This window comes from Balaenoptera borealis (genome assembly GCF_965194805.1).
Source record: "Balaenoptera borealis genome assembly, chromosome: 16".
In the NCBI taxonomy this organism is placed as follows: Eukaryota; Metazoa; Chordata; class Mammalia; order Artiodactyla; family Balaenopteridae; genus Balaenoptera; species Balaenoptera borealis.
The window spans coordinates 54645466-54663433 of record NC_138872.1 but is presented as its reverse complement, the minus strand read 5'-3'; the positions used below and the strand labels follow the sequence as shown (position 1 = coordinate 54663433).

Below are 17968 nucleotides of genomic sequence, written 5' to 3'. Positions count from 1 at the left end.
TTCCTTTAGGTGTAAGGTTAGATTGTTTATTTGAGATTTTTCTTGTTTCTTGAGGTAGGCTTCTATAGTTAAAAACGTCCCTCTTAGAACTGCTTTTGCTGCATCCCATAGGTTTTGGATCGTCGTGTTTTCATTGTCATTTGTCCCTAGGTATTTTTTGATTTCCTCTTTGATTTCTTCAGTGATCTCTTGGTTATTTAGTAATGTATTCTTTAGCCTCCATGTGTTTGTATTTCTTACGTTTTTTCTCTGGTATTCAGTTCTAATCTCATAGTGTTGTGGTCAGAAAAGATGCTTGATATGATTTCAATTTTCTTAAATTTACTGAGGCTTGATTTGTGACCCAAGATGTGATCTATCCTGGAGAATGTTCCGTGCGTACTTGAGAAGAAAGTGTAATCTGCTGTTTTTGGATGGAATGTCCTATAAATGTCAATTAAATCTATCTGGTCTATTGTGTCATTTAAAGCTTCTGTTTCCTTATTTATTTTCATTTTGAATAATCTGTCCATTGGTGTAAGTGAGGTGTTAAAGTCCCCCACTATTATTGTGTTACTGTTGATTTCCTCTTTTATAGCTGTTAGCACTTGCCTTATGTATTGAGGTGCTCCTATGTTGGGTGCATATATATTTATAATTGTTATATCTTCCTCTTGGATTGATCCCTTGATCATTATGTAGTGTCCTTCCTTATCTCTTGTAACATTCTTTATTTTAAAGTCTATTTTATCTGATATGAGTATTGCTACTCCAGCTTTCTTTTGATTTCCATTTGCATGGAATATCGTTTTCCATCACCTCACTTTCAGTCTGTATGTGTCCCTAGGTCTGAAGTGGGTCTCTTGTAGACAGCATATATATGGGTCCTGTTTTTGTATCCATTCAGCAAGCCTGTGTCTTTTGGTTGGAGCATTTAATCCATTCACATTTAAGGTAATTACTGATATGTATGTTCCTATTACCATTTTCTTAATTGTTTTGAGTTTGTTTTTGTAGGTCCTTTTCTTCTCTTGTGTTTCCCACTTAGAGAAGTTCCTTTAGCATTTGCTGTAGAGCTGGTTTGGTGGTGCTTAATTCTCTTAGCTTATGCTTGTCTGTAAAGCTTTTGATTTCTCCATCGAATCTGAATGAGATCCTTGCTGGGTAGAGTAATCTTGGTTTTAAGTTCTTCCCTTTCATCACTTTAAGTATATCATGCCAGTCCCTTCTGGTTTGTAGAGTTTCTGCTGAGAAATCAGCTGTTAACCTTATGGGAGTTCCCTTGTATGTTATTTGTTGTTGTTCCCTTGCTGCTTTCAATAATTTTTCTTTGTCTTTAATTTTTGCCAATTTGATTACTATGTGTCTCAGTGTGTTTCTCCTTGGGTTTATCCTGTATGGGACTCTTTGTACTTCCTGAACTTGTGTGGCTATTTCCTTTCCCATGTTAGCGAAGTTTTCGACTATGATCTCTTCAAATATTTTCTCGGGTCCTTTCTCTCTCTCTTCTCTTCTGGGACCCCTATAATGCGAATGTTGTTGCGTTTAATGTTGTCCCAGAGGTCTCTTAGGCTGTCTTCATTTCTTTTCATTCTTTTTTCTTTATTCTGTTCTGCAGCAGTGAATTCCACCATTCTGTCTTCCAGGTCACTTACCTGTTCTTCTGCCTCAGTTATTCTGCTATTGATTCCTTCTAGTGTATTTTTCATTTCAGTTATTGTATTGTTCATCTCTGGTTGTTTGTTCTTTAATTCTTCTTGATCTTTGTTAAACATTTCTTGCATCTTCTCGATCTTTGCCTCCATTCATTTTCCGAGGTCCTGGATCATCTTCACTATCATTATTCTGAATTCTTTTTCTGGAATATTGCCTATCTCCACTTCATTTAGTTGTTTTTCTGGGGTTTTATCTTGTTCCTTCATCTGGTACATAGCCCTTTGCCTTTTCATCTTGTCTGTCTTTCTGTGAATGTGGTTTTTGTTCCACCGGCTGCAGGATTGTAGTTCGTCTTGCTTCTGCTGTCTGCCCTCTGGTGGATGAGGCTATCTAAGAGGCTTGTGCAAGTTTCCTGATGGGAGGGACTGGTGATGGGTAGAGCTGGCTGTTGCTCTGGTGGGCAGAGCTCAGTAAAACTTTAATCCACTTGTGTGCTGATGGGTGGAGCTGGGTTCCCTCCCTGTTGGTTGTTTGGCCTGAGGTGACCCAACACTGGAGCCTACCCGGGCTCTTTGGTGGGGCTAATGGCAGACTCTGGGAGGGCTCCCGCCAAGGGGTACTTCCCAGAACTTCTGCTGCCAGTGTCCTTGTCCTCATGGTGAGTCAGAGCCACCCCCCGCCTCTGCAGGAGACCCTCCAACACTAGCAGGTTATGTCTGGTTCAGTCTCTGTGGGGTCACTGCTCCTTCCCCTGGGTCCTGATGCACACACTACTTTGTGTGTGCCCTCCAAGAGTGGAGTCTCTGTTTCCCCCAGTCGTGTTGAAGTCCTGCAATCAAATCCCACTAGCCTTCAGAGTCTGATTCTCTAGGAATTCCTCCTCCCGTTGCCGGACCCCCAGGTTGGGAAGCCTGATGTGGGGCTCAGAACCTTCACTCCAGTGGGTGGACTTCTGTGGTATAAGGGTTCTGTAGTCTGTGAGTCACCCACCCAGTGGTTATGGGATTTGATTTTTTGTGATTGCGCCCCTCCTACCATCTCATTGAGGCTTCTCCTTTGTCTTTGGGTGTGGGGTATCTTTTTTGGTGAGTTCCAGTGTCTTCCTGTTGATGATTGTTCAGCAGTTAGTTGTGATTCTAGTGCTCTCGCAAGAGGGCATGAGCACACATCCTTCTACTCCGCCATCTTAAACCAATCTCGTTCTCTCCCTCAATCATTTTTTAAAGTAACTTCTGTATTATCTATTTAGTTTCCATTTCTGGTGTTTTTCATTCCTTTCTATAGATTCCCTATTTCCATCTGGTATCATTTTCCTTCTGCCTGAAGCACTCCCTATAACATTTCTTACAGTGTGGGTGTGCTGGTGATTAATTCTTTCAGCTTTCATATGAGGAAAAAAAAGTATTTATGGCTAAGATTTTTTAAGCATAAAATTTTATGTTAGTAGTTTTTTTTACTTCAATATGTTAAATATTTTGTCATACTATCCTTTTTTACTTGCATTGTTTCTGATGAGAAATCTGCTCTCACCCTTATCTTTGGTCCTCTGCAAGTAACCTGTCTTTACTCTCTGGGTTTGAGTGCTTGATCAAGATGTGCCTTAGTGCAGTTTTCTTCATTTCTCTTGTGCATGGTATTCACTGAGCTTCTTTGGGTCTCTGGATTTATGGTTTTCTCAAACTTGGAAAATTTTTGGCCACTGCCTTCAAATATGTTTTTCCTATCTCTCCCTCTTTCTCATTCCTTTAGAGACTCCAATCATAAATATATTAAATTTCTTGAAGTTGTCCCAGAGGTCACTGGTTCTGTGCTTACTTTTTTTTTCCATGATGATTCTTTTTTCTGTGTTTCATTTTGGATAATTTCTATTGCTGTGTTTCATGTTCACTGATTTTGTGTGTGTGTGTGTGTGTGTGTGTGTGTGTGTGTGTGTGCAAGGTCTAATCTGCTATTCATGCCATTCAGTGTATTTATGTCTTTGATATTATAGGTTTCTATCTCTAGAGTTTTTATTTTGATCTTTTTTATGTCTTCCAGGTTTCTCTTTAAATTTTTTTAACTTGTCCTTATCTACTACTTCTAACTTCTGTGTAAGTTCTGTACTGGTTTCTGTTGATTGATTTTTCTCCTCATTTTAGATTGCATTTTTAAGATTCTTTATACCTTGCTTGGACTGAACATTTTGTATTCTTATAAATATTCTTGAACTTTGTTCTGGGATGCAGTTAAGTTACTTGGAAATGGTTTGATCCCTTCCAGTCTTTCTTTTAAGATTTCTTAGATGAGACCAAAGCCATGGCTAATTATTCCCCAATACTGAGGCAGGACTCTTCTGAGTACTTCATCCAATGTCTCAACTATGAGGTTTTCTACTCTTGCTGGTGGAAACAGGCATTATTCTCAGCCATGGGTGAGCACCTGGTACCATTCCCTCTAATCCTTATGAATGGCTCTGAAAGTGATTTTCAAATGCTGGATTATGTTTCCTGGAATGGGTCACTGAGCCTTCTGGGATCCTGCCTTATCATCAATTAACATGGATGGTCAAGTGCCAAATCATAGGACCTACAAAGAAATAAAGCATAACTGTGGCCTACTTACTCAAAAACTCATGAAACTAGTATTTCAAAATGACAGTTTTGGCTCTCCTTGCTAAAAAAATCAATGCAATTATAAATAACAGTGGAAGTGTTGGGTGGTCTTTTTGTCCACTCAAAATGTGTTCTTTCATTGTTTTCTTAGACTGAGATGCAAGGTGGCTATATTCAGTAAAATCAATATCTGAGTTATTAAATTGAGATGACTACAAGCATTTCATGGATTGTATGGAAGGGGAGGTGGAATTAAGCTATATAGAGTCAATTACTCCTGAAAGACATTCCAGAATCATTCTGCATCTGACAGTTATCATCATGTCCATAAATTTGGAATAAGACCAGCCCCCAAGAGATTATTTTCTTTGGGCAATCTGAATAAAGTCAGTATACACTGCTGGCAATAGAACAATGGTGTTTATAAAAAGGTCCCTGATCTGAACAGTAATGCTCGCCACAGAGTAAACTAAGAGAGAGGTAACCAAGTCTATCTCTTCAATTATGATTTTGTTTTAACTAAAATAGAACTCTGTATTCAAATAGCGTTTTAAACAAAATACATAGAGCAAGATATAAAAAATACATAAATGCCTAAGTAAATGAGATGTGTTATTCTCTAATTCATTGCTTCTCATTTCACATGTACATACCACCTAGGGATCACCTAGGCATCTTCCTAAAAATGCAGATGCAGATTCAGTAGGACCGGGATGCGTTTGAGATCTGCATTCTAACAAGTTCCCAGGCAATGCTGATGCTGCTGGCTCACAGAATCCATGGTGTTAGCCCCAGAGATTCTTATACAAGAGATCTAAAATCAAACCCAGATCTCTGGATTTCTAACAAACCCTTCAGATGATTCTGATACAGGTGGTCTCATGAGCCACAATTAGAGAATGCTACTCCCGTACAATTACTGTATTTCCCAGGTTTTACTACAGCACTCCTTTCACCTTCAACCAGATTTCTCCAGAGAGAAACATGCAATATTCCTCAAACCTAGTTTTGGAACGCTAAGAGTAAATCAGTGTGTCATATGTCACACCAACAGGCAAATAAGTAAAACTGTGGTCAAATCAGTTGGGGAAATTTTGGCTACTTAGTCCCACTCTTGATGCTTCATAATACACATCATCTCTGAAAAGTTTTGTAGTATTAATAAAAGCAGTTTAACTTATTTATGCCAATTTTTTCCCAAACTTATTTGAACATGGAATCTTCCACCTTCCTTCTCCTATATTTGGCTTAACAGCCTGAAGGCTAGAGTCAATAGTCTGGAGAACTCTATGCTCGAGGGCATAAACAAACTGATATTTTCGAGTGCCAAATGGTGTCTAAGACTCTAGATCCTTTTGATTTTAAAAAAAGGCTTTTGCTTCCTTTTTATTCCTGTTCAGTACTCTTTATTTTCTACATCTTCATCCTTACCTGTGTCTGTGCTTTAGAAAAACAATTGCCCTCCAGTCAAGAAGACTGGCAGAAATCAGAACAGAGAAAAATCTGTGAAGTAATGTAATACTCTGATCTTGGTTAAATGCTAAAACATACTTTTTCTAATCAAAAATAATTTTACCTTTTTAAGTCAAAATCCTCCTTGAAATATGCATAAAAATGCTTATTCGCCTCTTACATGTTAACTTCCTAAATTCCCTAGTGATCAAAATGAATTAAGTCCTTTTAAAAACTCCATGTCACTTTTGCAATTATAAATCCAAGTTGCAAGATCATAATGCTTAAAAAATATATGTAAGCAGAATTCAATGTTTGTTTGTTTGTTTGTTTTCATTGCCCAACATAAGAACATAATTTGGAGGGGGAAAATGGAAAAATGAAAAAGATTCTTGTAATCTCCTCACACTTGTGAATCAGTGGTTTCCACCACTCCCTTAGAACAAGATTTAAAAACAAATAATCAGAGCTGGCTTCAGGATGGTGGAGGAGTAAGACATGGAGATCACCTTCCTTCCCACAAATACATCAAAAATACATCTACATGTGGAACAACTCCTAGAGAACACCTACTGAATGCTGGCAGAAGACCTCAGACTTCCCAAAAGGCAAGAAACTCCCCACGTACCTGGGTAGGGCAGAAAAAAAGAAGAAAAAACAGAGACAAAAGAATAGGAATGGGACCTGTACCTCTGGGAGGGAGGTGTGAAGGAGGAAAGGTTTCCACACACTAGGAAGCCCTTTCACTGGCAGAGACAGGGGGTGGGGGTGGGGTAAGCTTTGGAGCCACGGAGGAGAGCGCAGCAACAGGGGTGCGGAGGACAAAGCAGAGAGATTCCCGCACGGAGGATTGGTGCCGACCAGCACTCACCAGCCTGAGAGGCTTATCTGCTCACCCACCGGGTCAGGTGGGGGCTGGGAGCTGAGGCTCCGGCTTCGGAGGTCAAACCCCAGGGAGAGGACTGGGGTTGGCTGCGTGAACACAGCCTGAAGCGGGCTAGTGCACTACAGCTAGCCAGGAGGGAGTCCGGGAAAAAGTCTGGAACTGCCTAAGAGGCAGGTGACCATTGTTTGGGGGTTCCTGAGGAGAGGGGATTCAGAGCACCACCTAAACGAGCTCCAGAGACAGGCGAGCCGTGGCTATCAGCTCAGACACCAGAGACGGGCATGAAATGCTAAGGCTGCTACTGCAGCCACGAAGAATCCAGTGTGCAAGCACAGGTCACTATCCACACCTCCCCTCCTGGAAGCCTATGCAGCCTGCCACTGCCAGGGTCCCGCGATCCAGGGACAACTTCCCAGGGAGAACACACGGTGCACCTGAGGCTGTTGCAACATCACGCTGGCCTCTGTCACCACACGTTCACCCCACATTCTGTACCGCTCCCTCTCCCAGCCTGAGTGAGCCAGAGCCCCCTAATCAGCTGCTACATTAACCCCGCCCTGTCTGAGCGAAGAACAGACGCCTTCAGGCGACCTACACACAGAGGAGGGGCCAAATCCAAAGCTGAACCCCAGGAGCTGTGTGAACAAAGAAGAGAAAGGGAAATCTCTCCCAGCAGCCTCAGGAGCAGTGGATTAAATCTCCACAATCACCTTGATGTACCCTGCACCTGTGAAATACCTGAATAGACAATGAATCATCCCAAAATTGAGGCGGTGGACTTTGGGAGCAACTGTAGAATAGGGGTTTGCTTTCTGCGTCTAATTTGTTTCTGGTTTAATGTTTATTTTAGTTTAGTATTTAAAGCTTATTATCATTGGTAGATTTGTTTATTGATTTGGTTGCTCTCTCCCTTTTCATATTTTTTTTCCCTTTATCTCTTTTTGTGAGTGTGTATGTGTATTCTTCTCTGTGTGATTTTGTCTGTATAGCTTTGTTTTACCATTTGCCCTAGGGTTCAGTCTGTCTGGTTTTTTGGGTTTTTTTTTTTTGTTTTTTTTTTTTTTGCTTATTTGTATAGTTTTTAGTGCTTGTTATCATTGGTGGATTTGTTTTTTGGTTTGGTTGTACTCTTCTTTCTTTCTTTTTTTTTTTTACTCTTTTACTTTTTTTATTTTAATAATTTTTTTTGTCTTAATCACTTTTTATTTTATTTTATTTTATTTTATTCTTTCTTTCTTTCTTTTTTTTTTTCTCCCTTTTCTTCTGACCCAAGTGGCTGACAGGGTCTTGGTGCTCCGGCCAGATGTCAGGCCTGAGCCTCTGAGATGGGTGAGCCAAGTTCAGGACATTTGTCCACAAGGGACCTCCCGGCCCCATGTAATATCAAACAGTGAAAGCTCTCACAGAGATCTCCGTCTCAATGTTAACACCCAGCTCCACTCAACAACCAGCAAGCTACAGGGCTGGACACCCTATGCCAAACAACTAGCAAGACAGGAACACAACCTCACCCATCAGCAGGGAGTGTGCCTAAAACCATAGTCAGTTCACAGACACCCTAAAACACACCACCGGATGTGGTCTGCCCACCAGAAAGACAAGATCCAGTCTCATCCACCAAAACAAGGCACCAGTCCCCTCCACCAGGAAGCCTACACAACCCACTGAACCAACCTTACCTACTGGGGGCAGACACCAACAACAATGAGAAATATGAACCTGCAGTCTGTGAAAAGGAGACCCCAAACACCATAAGTTAAGCAAAATGAGAAGACAGAGAAATACACAGCAGGTGAAGGAGCAAGGTAAAAACCCACTAGACCAAACAAATGAAGAGGAAATGGGCAGCCTACCTGAAAAAGAATTCAGAGTAATGATAGTAAAGATGATCCAAAATCTTGGAAATAGAATGGAGAAAATACAAGAAACGTTTAACAAGGACCTAGAAGAACTAATGAGCAAACAAGCAATGATGAACAACACTATAAATGAAATTAAAAATTCTCTAGAAGGACTCAAAAGCAGAATAACTGACGTAGAGGAACGGATAAGTGACCTGAAAGATAAAATAGTGGAAATAACTACCACAGAGCAGAATAAAGAAAAAAGAATGACAAGAATTGAGGACAGTCTCACAGACTTCTGGGACAACATTAAATGCACCAACATTCGACTCATAGGGGTCCCAGAAGAAAAAGAGAAAAAGAAAGGGACTGAGAAAATATTTGAAGAGATTATAGTTGAAAACATCCCTAATATGGCAAAGGAAATAGTCAATCAAGTCCAGGAAGCATAGAGAGTCCCATACAGGATAAATCCAACGAGAAACACACCAAGACACATATTAATCAAACTATCAAAAATTAAATACAAAGGAAAAATATTAAAAGCAGCAAGGGAAAAGCAACAAATAACATACAAGGAAATCCCCATAAGGTTAACAGCTGATCTTTCAGCAGAAACTCTGCAAGCCAGAAGGGAGTGGCAGGACATAGTTAAAGTGATGAAAGGGAAAAACCTACCACCAAGATTACTCTACCCAGCAAGGATCACATTCAGATTCGACAGAGAAATTAAAACCCTACAGAAAAGCAAAAGCTTAGAGAATTCAGCACCACCAAACCATCTTTACAACAAATGCTAAAGGAACTTCTCTAGGCAGGAAACACAAGAGAAGGAAAAGACCTACAATAACAAACCCAAAACAATTATAAAAATGGTAACAGGAACATACATATTGATAACTACCTTAAATGTAAATGGATTAAATGCTCCAACCAAAAGACATAGACTGGCTGAATGGATACAAAAACAAGGCCTGTATATATGCTGTCTACAAGAGATGCACTTCAGACCTAGGGACACATACAGACTGAAAGTGAGGGGATGGAAAAAGATATTCCATGCAAATGGAAACCAAAAGAAAGCTGGAGTAGCAATTCTCATATCAGACAAAATAGACTTTAAAATAAAGACTATTACAAGAGAAAAAGAAGGACACTACATAATCATCAAGGGATCAATCCAAGAAGATATAACAATTGTAAATATTTATGCACCCAACATAGGAGCACCTCAATACATAAGGCAAATGCTAACAGCCATAAAAGGGGAAACTGACAGTAACACAATCATAGTAGGGGACTTTAACACCCCACTTTCACCAATTGACAGATCATCCAAAATGAAAATAAATAAGGAAACACAGCTCTAAATGATACATCAAACAAGATGCACTTAACTGACATTTATAGGACATTCCATCCAAAAACAACAGAATACACTTTCTTCTCAAGTGCTCATGGAACATTCTCCAAGATAGGTTATATCTTGGGTCACAAATCAAGCCTTGGTAAATTTAAGAAAATTGAAATCGTATCAAGTATCTTTTCCGACCACAACACTATGAAACTAGATATCAATTACAGGAAAAAAATCTGTAAAAAATACAAACATATGGAGGCTAAACAATACACTACTAAATAACAAAGAGATCAGTGAACAAATCAAAGAGAAGATCAGAAAATACCTACAAACAAATGACAATGAAAACACAACGACCCAAAACCTATGGGATGCAGCAAAAGCAGTTCTAAGAGCGAAGTTTATAGCAATACAATCCTACCTCAAGAAACAAGAAACATCTCAAATAAACAACCTAAACTTCCACATAAAGCAATTAGAGAAAGAAGAACAAAAGAACCCCAAAGTTAGCAGAAGGAAAGAAATCATAAATATCAGATCAGAAATAAATGAAAAAGAAATGAAGGAAACAATAGCAAAGTTCAATAAAACTAAAAGTTAGTTCTTTGAGAATATAAACAAAATTGATGAACCATTAGCCAGACTCATCAAGAAAAAAAGGGAGAACACTCAAATCAGCAGAATTAGAAATGAATAAGGAGAAGTAACAACTGACACTGCAGAAATACCAAGGATCATGAGAGATTACTACAAGCAACTATATGCCAGTAAAATGGACAACCTGGAAGAAATGGAATATTATTAGAAAAGCACAACCTTCCGAGACTGAACCAGGAAGAAACAGAAAATATAAACAGACCAATCACAAGCACTGAAATTGAGACTGTGATTAAAAATCTTCCAACAAACAGAAGTCCAGGACCAGATGGCTTCACAGAAGAATTCTATCAAACATTTAGAGAAGAGCTAACGCTTATCCTTCTCAAACTCTTCCAAAATATAGCAGAGGGAGGAACACTCCCATACTCATTCTACAAGGCCACCATCACCCTGATACAAAAACCAGACAAAGATGTCCAAAAAAAAGAAAACTACAGGCCACTATCACTGATTAACATAGACGCAAAAATCCTCAACAAAATACTAGCAAACAGAATCCAACAGCACGTTAAAGGGATCATACACCATGATCAAGTGGGGTTTATCCCAGGAATGCAAGAATTCTCCAATATATGCAAATCAATCAATGTGATAAACCATATTAACAAACTGAAGGAGAAAAACCATATGATCATCTCAATAGATTCAGAAAAAGCTTTCGACAAATTCAGCACCCATTTATGATAAAGACCCTCCAGAAAGTATGCATAGAGGGAACTTACCTCAACATAATAAAGGCCATATATGACAAACCCACAGCCAGCAACGTTCTCAATGGTGAAAAACTGAAACTATTTCCACTAAGATCAGGAAAAAGACAAGGTTGCCCACTCTCACCACTATTATTCCACATAGTTTTGGAAGTTTTAGCCGCAGCAATCAGAGTAGAAAAAGAAATAAAAGGAATCCAAATCAGAAAAGAAGCAGTAAAACTGTCACTGTTTGCAGATGACATGATACTATACATAGAGAATCCTACAGATGCTACCAGAAAACTACTAGAGCTAATCAATGAATTTGGTAAAGTAGCAGGATACAAAATTAATGCCCAGAAACCTCTTGCATTCCTATACACTAATGATGAAAAATATGAAAGAGAAATTAAGAAAATACTCCCATTCACCATTGCAAAAAAAAGAATAAAATACCAAGGAATAAAGCTACTTAAGGAGACAAAAGACCTGTATGCAGAAAAGTATAAGACACTGATGAAAGAAATTAAAGATGATACCAACAGATGGAGAGATATTCCATGTTCTTGGATTGGAAGAATCAACACTGTGAAAATGACTATATTACCCAAAGCAATCTACAGATTCAATGCAATCCCTATCAAACTGCCAATGGCATTTTTCACATAACTAAAACAAAAAATTTCACAATTTGAATGGAAACAGAAAAGACCCCGAATAGTCAAAGCAACCTTGAGAAAGAAAAATGGAGCTGGAGGAATCAGGCTCCCTGACTTCAGACTATACTACAAAGCTACAGTAATCAAGACAGTGTGGTAGTGGCACAAAAACAGAAATATAGATCAATGGAACAGGATAGAAAGCCCAGAGATAAACCCACGCACATATGGTCACCTTATCTTTGATAAAGGAGTCAAGAATATACAATGGAGAAAAGACATCCTCTTCAATAATTGGTGCTGGGAAAACTGGACAGGTACATGTAAAAGAATGAAATTAGAACACTTCCTAACACCATACACAAAAATAAACTCAAAATGGATTAAAGACATAAATGGAAGGCCAGACACTATCAAACTCTTTGAGGAAAACATAGTCAGAACACTCTATGACATAAACCACAGCAAGATCCTTTTTGACCCACCTCCTAGAGAAATGGAAATAAAAACAAAAATAAACAAATGGGACCTAATGAAACTTCAAAGCTTTTGCTCAGCAAAGGAAACCATGAACAAGATGAAAAGACAACCCTCAGAATGGGAGAAAATATTTGCAAATGAAGCAACTGACAAAGGATTAATCTCCAATATATACAAGCAGTTCATGCAGCTCAATATCAATAAAACAAAAACCCAATCCAAAAATGGGCAGAAGACCTAAATAGAAACTTCTCCAAAGAAGATATACAGATTGCCAACAAACACATGAAAGGATGCTCAATATCACTAATCATTAGAGAAATGCAAATCAAAAACTACAGTGAGATATCACCTCACACCGGTCAGAATGGCCATCATCAAAAAATCTACAAACAATAAATGCTGGAGAGGGTGTGGAGAAAAGGGAACACTCTTGCACTGTTGGTCAGAATGTAAATTGATACAGCCACTATGGAGAACAGTATGGAGGTTCCTTAATAAACTAAAAACAGAACTACCATATGACCCAGCAATCCCACTCGGGGCATATACCCTGAGAAAACCATAATTCAAAAAGAGTCATGTACCACAATGTTCATTGCAGCACTATTTACAATAGCCAGGTGATGGAAGCAACCTAAGTGTCCATCGACAGATGAATGGATAAAGAAGATGTGGCACATATATAAAATGGAATATTACTCAGCCATAAAAAGAAACAAAAATTGAGTTATTTGCAGTGAGGTGGATGGACCTAGAGACTGTCATACAGAGTGAGGTAAGCCAGATAGAGAAAAACAAATACTGTATGCTAACACATATATATTGAATCTAAAAAAAAAAAAAAATGGTTCTGAAGAACCTAGGGGCAGGACAGGAATAAAGACACAGACGTGGAGAATGGACTTGAGGACACAGGGAGGGGGAAGGGTAAGCTTGGACGAAGTGAGAGAGTGGCAGTGACATATATACACTACCAAATGTAAAATAGATAGCTAGTGGAAGCAGCTGCATAGAACAGGGAGATCACCTTGGTGCTTTGTGCCCGCCCTAGAGGGGTGGGATAGGGAGGGTGGGAGGGAGACACAAGAGGGAGGGAATATAGGGATATATGTATACATATATCTGATTCACTTTGTTATACAGCAGAAAGTAACACACCATTGTAAAGCAATTATACTCCAATAAAGATGTTTAAAAAAAATAATCAGGGATATAAAGTTATTCCCACACATTATCCCTTGGAGATGAAGCTCAGGTCCCTATGCACTTTGCAGCATCCCCAGGGCCTCCCCCTGGACCCATTCTCTCCCCACATTTCCTGCTGTTCCTGAAGCCACAATGGTGTCTTAAGGTTATGAGTCCCTAGTCAGGCACAAGGAAGGCTGAAAGGCGCTATCTTGTGTATCCTCTGTAGCATTTCAAAGATCAGCATACATCTCCCAACCTCTTCTTCAAGGGCCCTCAGAAAGCCACCTGTGTGCGGCAGACATGACAGTAAAGCTTCACAGGGTTTGTTCTGCTGAATCCTCTTCCAACAGTTACTCTTGACATAGGTATTTTCATCATACCCATTTACAGATGAGAAGACCAAGCCTCAAAGAAGTTAATTAACTTGTTCAATTGTTTCTTGTTCAATAAATTGTTCAAAGTCAAGTGGACAAGCTGGAATTTAAATCCATACGTATCTGACAAGTTCAGGCTCTCAGCCTCTATGTTTCATGCCTTCACCCTCTTTTCCTAGAGCACAGACTTTCTGGTTATCAATGTCTCCATAAATGACCCTGCCCCAGTCAACCACAGCTTTGTGCCTCCAGAGCCCAGGTTGGTGTGTCCTCAAAGACATGAGAAGGAGAGGTCCTTGGTATCTCTGTGGCTCTTCCCTTGACCTGAGTACTGAGGGTTACAGCTTTCAGTGAGTATGGAAAAACTCTGTAAGACTCTTAGGACAGGCAGAATGACTCCCAAAAGATGTCCACATCCTAATCTCCAGAATCTGTGAATATGTTACCCTACATGGTAAAATCACATTTGCGTATGTTATTAAAGGCATGGGCCTTGAGATAAGGAGATTAGCCTGGATTAGCCAGGTCAGCTCAACCTAATCACATGAGTCCTTAAAAGCAGAGAACATATTTCCAGTTGAGTCAAGAAAGATTCAGAAAGATGTGACGTGAGAAGGATTCAATCCACCACTGCTGGCTTTGAATTCGGAGGGAGGAGGACACAGCCAAGGAGTACAACGGCTTCTAGAGTCTAGAAACAACCTTCAGTTTGCAGCCAGAAAAATAGGGGCCTCAATCCTATAACCACAAAGAACGGAATTCTACCAACAACCCAAATGAGCAAGAAAACAGATTCCTTCCTAGAGCCTCCACGAAGGAAGGAAGCCCTGCCAACATCTTGATTTCAACCCAGTAAGACCCATGCCAGACTTCTGACCTACAGAACCATAAGATAATAAATGTGTTTTCTTTTAAGCCACTACATTTGTGGTAATTTGTTAGAGCAGTAATAGAAAACTAATACAGATTTTGGTACCTAGAAGTGAAGTGCTACGATAACAAACACCTAAAAATGTGCAAGTGGCTTTGGAATTGGGCAATGAGTAGAGACTAGAAGAATTTTAAGGACCATGATAGAAGTAGCCTAGGTCACCCTGAACAGAGTGTTAGTACACATATGGATGTCAAAGACACTGCTGGTGAGGGCTCAGAAGGAAGTGAGGAGCCTTATAGGAAAACCCAAATTGCCTTAGAGAATATCTAACTCAAGATGAACAGACTGTTGGTAGAAATATGAGAAACATGAGCATTAAGGATGCTGCCAGTGGGTACTCAGAAGGAAGTGAGGAGCATGTTATTGAAAACTGGGGTTAAGATGTTATACAGCGACAGAAAGTTTAGCAGAATGTTTTCTGCCGTTCTGTGGAAAGCAGAACTTATAAACAACGACCCTGAATATTTAAATAATTCCAAGCAAAGTGTTGAAGGTGCAACCAGTTTTTTTCTTGATGCTTGCTTATTGTAAAATATGAGAGGAGAGAAACAAATTGAGGGAAAAACTGATAAGGAAAAAAAGCAGGACTGAATGATCTGGGAACTTCTAAGCCTACCCAGATGGCAAAAGATGCTAAAATTAAGAGATTCACACTCAGGAGAGGGTGCTCTAGAGAAAAAGCCAAGTGTGTGGCTGTACGTCTTGCTAATTCAGCAGGAAGGTAAAATTTTCAGGTTTGAAAAATTCAGTTAAGAAAGGCTCTTTGAAAAGACTTAGGGTGTGACTCCTAGGCCCCTTAAGCCATCTCAGCAGAAGCCAAAATTAGAGATTATCTCAGAAATATCTATGAACAAGCCTCTTGTCTAATGCAGTGAATCCTGGTGACAAACAAGAGAGTTCCACAAAGTTCTTAAGAAACTTATATCAGCAGAAACACTGCCAGCTTGGACTGAAAGGAGAGTACAAAATGAAAGAAGACTGTCAGTCCCCCAAATTCTATAGTCAAGAAACACACTGATAAAACTATTCAATTGCAAAATACTTGCTACCTTTCATGAAAAAGGAAGGATGACCCACAGGGCAGAGCCATGAGCCTAGAAGGCAGAGCTATGAATCTGAAGGGTGGAGCTACAAATCAGAGGATTATTCCTGGGGCTCAAAACCTTATGGAATTTTCTTGGCTGGTTTTATATATTGCCTAGGACTGGTGATTCCTTTTGACCTTCCATTTTCTCCCCTTTTGAACGAGAATGCCTATAGTTATTATCCCATGCCTGCCCCACAATTGTGCTTTGGGAACAGATAACTTCTTTCTATAGTTTCACAGGTCCACAGATGGGAAGGAATTGTCCTCCAGGATGGATCATACTCATAGCCTCCCCATACTGAATTTGGATAATTTAGATGAACTGATGAGATTTTGGACTCTGAGTTTATGAGCTGTCCAATACAGTGGCCACTAGCCACATAGGATATTGACCACTTAAAATGTGTCTAGCATGACTGAGGAACTGGATGTTTAATTTTATTTAATTTAAATCAATTGTCTACATTTAAGTAGCTGCACATGGCTAGTGATTACCATATTGGTCAACACAGCTCCATAACTTATTTCTTTTCTGTCTCTCCCCAATAGAACATAAGCCCTGTGAGAATAGCTATTTTCTTCTGTTTTGCTCACTGTGATTTCCCAAGCACACGGAACTGGCTCATAGTAAGCCCTCAATGAATATTTTGAGTGAATGAATGAATGTTTATTCCACTATACTGAACATTTAGCATTTTCTGGGGTCACAGAGCATCTGCAGCCTTCTTCTTATGTTTAAGAAAACCCCTCCTGTTGTGACTAGTTTAATTGTGTGACTTTAGGCAATGACCTTGGCTATGCGGCCTCTGACTGTGTGGGCTCCTCGTCACCATCTCAGGAATTCCTGTTCTCCAAAATCAACCAGTGTTCCTTTCTGTCTCTTGCATCTAAGAACTCTAATGAGAACCCCTACCCAGTGCACCTTGGGAGAAGGTAAATCAGCTCCATTTCGAAGCCACACTGTAAACCAAATCAAACACACCAACCGCACAGACCACCTCACACTCAGTGAGCTAATCACTCTGATGGGTTCAGAATTTTCCCAGTAACCTTGAAACACATTCTGCACGGTCATTTTACAAGGTCGATTAATCTAATTGATTTCCAGAATTAGGATCTTCGAGAACCCAGTTATTTTAAAATCAATCTTCATCAGGAGTTGATAATATCTCATCCATGCTGAGATGGCTACTGGGGCCCAGGAGGGATTTCAGCCAAGCCTCTATTTGAAGTTGTCATGGAGTCTGCTCAGACTTTAAATGTCCTGTTCACACGCGCACACATGCCACCAACAGAAAAATGTGTTTTTAAGCAGGGAGACTCCCTCGGTCTACCTGCAGCAGCCCATCATCTCCTCCTCAGCAAGATTATCCACACTGAAGGATAATTCTCATCACCACCATCAAGAGTATTTATTAAGGCACATTTCCTCTTGCAATTGGCTCAGCAGCTATCACAAGCCCTATTAAAACATAACTCTTGTTTCTCAAAGCATTAGTGTTCAGTCTCCACAATTCTGCTTGACATTTCAGAACTGAGGCTTGCAAAAGGGGCTCAGTGAATTGCCTTCATGCACCAGTTCAAAGTCACCAGCCCCTGGGCTGGGATAGTGTTTACCTCCCTTCTAAATGCGTCCACCTTCCTCTTTGCCTCCTCCTCCTGCCTGCCATGAGAAATGCTGCTTCTCCTGCTCCATTCACACTTGCTGCACTTTTAGGGGCAAAACAAGAAAAAATCCTGAAGCTACTACATCTGAAGCTACTTCCAATGTGTTCTCTTATAAGCTCACTGCAACACAAACTTTAAAAAAAAAAATAGGAGGATATTATTTATTTATATGCTTTAGCTCCTCAGCCATCACTATGATGATCTTGGAAGCATTTAAAAACATTGATTCCAGGTCTCCACCCCAGATCGTTCATATCAAGGTCTCCAGATGGAAAAGGAAGGGGCATAACCCACTCAGGGGCTGGGAATACACTGCATAGACTTCACAACTCTGTCCACAGCTACCTCTACCTGCTCCACCACCCATCACCCCAATTCACCCTGATCTAGGAGGGCCTGGGTGAATTAGGATTCCTGGGTAAAGCCATTGATAAAGCACTGACCTCAGGCCTGTG

The 17968-nt window shown here is 39.9% G+C and overlaps 1 protein-coding gene and 1 long non-coding RNA gene across 23 annotated transcripts in view; one reads left to right on the top strand and one right to left on the bottom strand.

Moving 5' to 3' along the window:
• RBFOX1 (RNA binding fox-1 homolog 1) overlaps positions 1–17968 on the bottom strand; it is a 2204510-nt gene that overhangs the window by 1893891 nt on the left and 292651 nt on the right. The gene's annotated exons all lie outside the window — the stretch shown is intronic.
• The window catches only part of LOC309614217, a 272619-nt gene continuing 261176 nt past the window's right edge, over positions 6526–17968 (top strand). The window contains exon 1 of the long non-coding RNA XR_014236082.1: positions 6526–10842. This is a non-coding gene — a long non-coding RNA (uncharacterized lncRNA). The remainder of the gene's footprint in view (positions 10843–17968) is intronic.